This window comes from Toxorhynchites rutilus, chromosome 2 (genome assembly GCF_029784135.1).
Source record: "Toxorhynchites rutilus septentrionalis strain SRP chromosome 2, ASM2978413v1, whole genome shotgun sequence".
Lineage (NCBI taxonomy): Eukaryota > Metazoa > Arthropoda > Insecta > Diptera > Culicidae > Toxorhynchites > Toxorhynchites rutilus.
Window position 1 is genome coordinate 271,577,239 of NC_073745.1, and position 6,033 is coordinate 271,583,271.

Genomic DNA, 6,033 nt, shown 5'->3' on the forward strand with positions numbered 1-6,033 from the left:
TAATCAAAAAAGTTATTCTAATTGGCGGATTAGCTTTTTGAGAGCCAGTGATATTGAGTTGGTGACTCTTTCGTTTATTTCGATGGTAAACAGCAACAAACACCCCGCGAGGATACCACCTTTCTATACGAGTGAAACCTCTGCCCACAATTGCGTTTACTGTCTTTTCAGCCCACGAGAGTGAACCATTTTGGGTAGGTTTTTTTCCGGAGGCTTTTGCCAGAAAAGCGTATGCGTCTCCAGAAATAACATAATCGCAATTTGATATAGGCGTGCACAATTAGGTTAGAGGGGAAATGGCGAACAATGATTTTCTTTGTTAGATGAGCAATCTACAATGCGAGAAATCCAATTAAAATTGCTTGTTTAGACCTAAAAAAAGAATTGTACACAGATTTTCACCCGCGGCGTGCAATTTGAATGAGTGTCGGAACAAATAGAGTAGGATAAAGCTCATGGTATGTTGAGTGTTTGTAGATGTTAGAGCAATTAAATAAAACTACAAACAGCTAATGACGAAATGAATGGACCATTTCCTAGAAGGTTTTTGCAGGGTAGAATATTTGAATTTGTTAATCACAGATAAGAGGACTAGAGTTGATTATTTTCATTCATGGATTGGTAGGTTTCGAGGAATCATGAATAAATTAAAATGACCAGTTCGAAACCAATTCAGGGATACTATTGAGCTGATGTAAAATGGTACTTGTGAAAATACATCGTATACAAAAAAAAACATAGAATAGAAATAGAAAATAGAAAAATATAGAGCAGTTGTAATCAACATAAACCAAACAATAACTGTGGACATATCATACAGTGACGAGTTGTATTTCCGTTTATTCCTGCGGAACAAAATATAATTTTCCTTTCCCTCATTGCTTGAAATATTCGATTCGGTTGGACAATAACTGAAGGGTGTCACAGGTTTCCCGGATATTCATCCCTCCATTGGCATACCCAAGTAATTGCAAAATGGGTGGAATGACCTCAAATTAAATTACTTTCACCAATCATGAGATTACATGCACAAAAGCGGGGATTGGCAACTGCTCAAATTCGAATTGATCCCTATTTGCTTGATTGTAGCCATTTTTTAAGCTAATTATAGAATGTAATACTCTAACAGCAGTTTTTCATTCGTTTTCCCCTCCGTCTTCACTGGCACTAACGTTACTTAAGGAATATTGCCTCCTCAAAGTTGAAATTATGATGCCACATAACACGGATTGGTGCTATTTTTTTGTGGCAAGTTAAAAAATGAACGGAAAAATTTCTCTGATGGGATCGAACTCTACATTTTTACCGTGTTTTTTGTGATTACCGTTGACACCAATAGCCACTCTGCCGCGGAAGGCTCGTAAGTCTTCCCCACGTTGACAGCGAACGTTTTGTTCTTCCATTCCATTAAAAGTTATCCGTTCATGGTGGTTATTATTGGAAGCCAAATATAGATGCCATATTGAAAATCAAACAGCTTTTGAAATAAACCCCCGGGGTGAATAGAAAAATGAAATGGTCCTGGCAGAGGTAATATGATTTTTTGAATAGTTCATTTGCTTAGTTTGAGGAAGCTAAATTTTGATTAATACTGAAATGTGTATCATTGTATTACCACTGATTCAGTTGCTTTCAGTTGCGTTAGGTAATACAATTACCAGACTAAATTTAGGCCTTGCTTAGCAATAATGTTGATGAAGCTTTTCGGCGGGAAAGTTCGTCAGTTATTTTTGTTGTATGTGAAGTGTGTTGTAATTAAATTATATGTTTTATATTTGACATCACCACCACTCAGCTCCAAAAAAACCCGTTTTGTAGTGCTTCGCCCAAGTACCGGAGAGGCAGATCATGTGATTTTTCAACACAGTAAAATCTATTTATTTTCACGTTGGATTTCTCCACGCGATTACTGAGAACAGATCTTCATCTGGGTCTAGCGACCATAGAGTGTGTTCCTCGGAACCAGCGAATCACTATTGCAATTTCTTGCAAAGATTAGCGATTTTGGCCTGTCGGCTCTCCCGATAAATGTGAGTTCTTAGAAAAAAAGACGGGTGGAAAATGTGGGGGACATAACCGGAGTGACGTAGGACTACACAAAGGGGTAAGTCTTTGTTAAATATATTTTTAAATATATTGTTTTATTTCTTTCTTCTGTGTGAAGTAATCTACCTGGACAATAAATGAGTTAACTCTTCAATCTTTATGAACAAAACAACAACAAAATTGAAACTCGTAGCTCGCTGTCGCTCCCGTGGCCGAGTGGTTAGCGTCCCACACTATCATGCCGGGGGTTCGGGTTCGATTCCCGTTCTGGTCGGGGGATTTTTCGTCAAAGAATATTCTTTCGGCTTGCACTGTGGTCACGCGTATTCTAGAGCTTGCCACTCCAGAGTACATTTAAGGCGTGTTATTCGGCATAGAAATCTCAACCAAGTATTACTAATAAAAATGACGCAAGTAATGCTACGTTGAGAAGGCAAAAGTTCCACTGGAACGTTAGAGCCATCCAAGAAGAAGAAGCTCGCTGTCGCCGCTGTTGCGGTTGCGGTCGTAGGCGTCGCTGCCACTTCTGCTACCTCTGTCACTTCTGCCGGTGCTAGAACGTTGGGCTTAGTATATAAGCTCTGCTTCGTGGTTAGAAAATGAATGTTTTCGGAAAGCAACTGCCAAACTTATTTGATTCGACGGGCGGTAAAATCACAAGGGGGGTGGCTTACAATGCAATTTTTTGTTTGTATCCAAATCATATTCCGCTGTTACTCTGATTGCTCATTTTTGTCGGAGCCCAAATTGGATCAATCAAAACGTGGCACATAGTGCGTTTGTTTATCTCAGGAAAAATAAAATGAAATGATAGAAAAATAGTGTGATAGACGCGTAGATATATTTCCTATCAATTGATACAAACATCTTTGCGGTCTATTAAGAAGTTCTCGATTAATAATCATTCGAAATCTTTCATTTTTCCCTACATGTTCATTGCCTAAATTTTCATTTTAAACCCGAGTTGAAAAAATGTTCTGCTATGTAAGTATCCGGCCTGATTTACTCTTAGAAAATACTTTCCGTGCATACTTTTAAGATCGAACTTCATTTTATAAAGTGGTGTTCTTCTTTTATAATGAGGTGTTGTGGTGTATTCTCACGTGTTTGTACAACAGCACCATGCATACTGGGTTCGCCTTAGAGTTGCGCCAGTTCGTGGTTCATTCTCCTTCTCCATACTCCGTTTTCCTGTACACCACCGTATATTGTTCTGAGCACTCGGAGTTCGAAAACACCAAGCACTTGTGAGTCTTCTTCAAGCATCGTCCATGCTTCGTGCCCATAGAGAACAACCGGTCGAATTAGGGATTTGTACATGGTACACTTCGTACGGGGTCAGAGTTTGTTAGACCTCAAAGATTTGCGGAGCCCGTAGTAGGCACGACTTCCATTGACTATGCGTCTTCGAATTTCACGACTGTTGTTGTTGTCAGTTGTTATCAACGAGCCAAGGTAGACAAATTCCTCTACCACCTCGAGTTCGTCGCCGTCGATCACAACACTACTACCAAGAAGAACTCTGTTGCGATCAGTTCTTCCTGCCAGCATATATTTAGTCTTAAACGCATTGATCCCAAGCCCAATCAGCCCTGCTTCGTGTTTCAGTCGGGTATACAAGTCGGCTACCGTCGCATGTGTTCTTCCGATTATGTCCACGTCGTCGGCGAAGCAGATAAACTGACTAGACTTGTTGAAAATCGTGCCCCGCATGTTGAAGCCCTCTTCCGCATAACACCTTCCAGCGCCACGTTGAAGAGCAGACAGGAGAGTCCATCGCCTTGTCGAAGTCCTCTATGAGTCTCAAATGATTCCGACAGCTCACCTGAGATCCGCACACTGCACCGCACACCGTTGATCGTTGCCTGAATCAGTCTTGTCAGCTTTCGGGGAAAGCCGTTTTCGTTCATGATTCTCCATAGCTGTCGTCGGTCGATTGTATCATATGCGGCCTTGAAGTCAACGAAGATGTGGTTGTAGGGACCTGGTACTCGCGGCACTTTTGGAGGATCTGCCGCAGTGTAAAAATCAGGTCTGTCATCGAGCAACCGGGCATGAATCCGGCCTGATAACTTCCCACAAATCTACTTACTATTGGCGATAGACGGCGCAAGAGGATCTGAGACAGAATTTTGTAGGCACCATTCAGGATTGTAATGGCACGATAGTTCCTACAATCCAGCTTGTCGGCTTTTTTTATAGATGGGGTAGATTACCCCGTCCTTCCACTCCTCCGGTAGCTGTTCTGTGCTCCAGTTCCTGACTATCAACCGGTGCATACACTTTACAAGTTTTCCCGAACCTCCATTGAAGAGCTCCGCTACGAGACTATTCTTTCCAGCTGCTTTGTGGTTATTTAGCTGATTAATGGCCTCCTTAACTTCATCCATCGTCGGAGGTGATACGTCGTCGTTGTTCACTGCACCGGTGTAGTTCCCTCAACGCCGTCTTGGTCTCCTGTCTGCTGTTCAGGTGTTCATCGTAGTGCTGCCTCCAACTTTCCATCACCTCGCGTTCGTTCGTGAAGATGCTTCCTTCCTTCCTGTGCAGAAAAAACATTTCGGCCCGCGGCACAAAGCCTTTGTGCGAGGCGTTTAGTTTCTTGAAGAACACATATCACACTCTTTTTTTTCCAGACGGCACTTTTTTTGCCGAAAGAGATGTGTTTGCTACCTTCGTTTCAGTCTGTATCGTTCCACGTTTTGTCGCGTCGCTTGGTGTAGCAGGGCTGTGCGTGCTGCATCCTTCTCGTTCAGGAGCGCTGGGCACTCGTCGTCAAACCATTCGTTCCGTTGTCCTCGTTGTTCATACCCGATGACGGTCTCTGCAGTGCTGCTAATTGCTGCTTTCAATGTGTTCCAGCATTCATCGAGGGGAGTAGCATCCAGTTCGTCTACCCCCGTTAACGCAGCCTCAAGACGTTGTGAGTATGTTGCAGCACCGTTTGGCTCCTGCAGTCGTCGTAGGTGGTATCTTGGTGAGCGCTGGTGTCTTATGTAATTGACGACTGACATTTTAGAACGTAGTTTGACCATGGTCTGAATCGATGTTAGCGCCACGATAGGTTCTGACGTCGATGATATCCGAGAAGTGCCGACCATCGATCAAAACGTGGTCAACTCGTGTTTCTGTTTGCTGTGGTGATCTCCAGGTGTAACGGTATTGGAAGCTGTGCTGGAAGAAGGTGCTACGTATGGCCATGTTCTATGTGGTTAGCGTAGTCGCGTAAAACAACCTTGCATTCCAGCCGGCCTCGATTCGATCCCTGGTTGGCATCGTTTGTATTATTTTTTCCAGACTGATGTTCAGTCTGAGAGAAAGAGAGGTCTGTTTTTTTTCCATCGAAGATGATATTTTTTGCCAACGCTAGTTTGGGTGTGCTCTTCAGCCGGTGCACACCTTCTTTAGTAATGATCATGGCTGTCGGTTCCACCAATTCTTCATCTCTCCAATGTATCAGGTGACTGCTGCTTGGACATTCTTTTCTCGCTGACATCAGCCACAAAAGGACCTTTTTTTGGGAACTGTGCGTGGGAGATATACTTGACTTCATCGCTTTCATACTTGATGGGGAACATAAAGTACCCGGTCCGGTCGTCCAGGTTCAAGTAGATCTCGTCATCCACTATGATCACGACGCCGCGCTACGCCGGAAATATGTTTCTCACCAGTACCTTCAGCCACTCCTTCTGGGATACTTCTTACCCGTTGGGCCGGTTGCTTCAACCTCCGTGCCCAAGATTCGGATCGATGATGCCACCTTGCTCTCGGTCTTCCATTGCAACTTCTACTGCTGTTTACGGTCGCGCAGCACCGCCGGGCGGTCGGAGCTAGGCTCCCATTCGACGTTCTCGCCTTTCTCCAGAAGATAGATGTTGTTGTTGTTAATGCGGAATCTGCTATATTCGGCAGACCAAGGTGCCTCACGATGTCAAAATTCTTCATTCCGAGGTGAAGCTGCTAGTACGAACAAAGCATCGAGCGAAG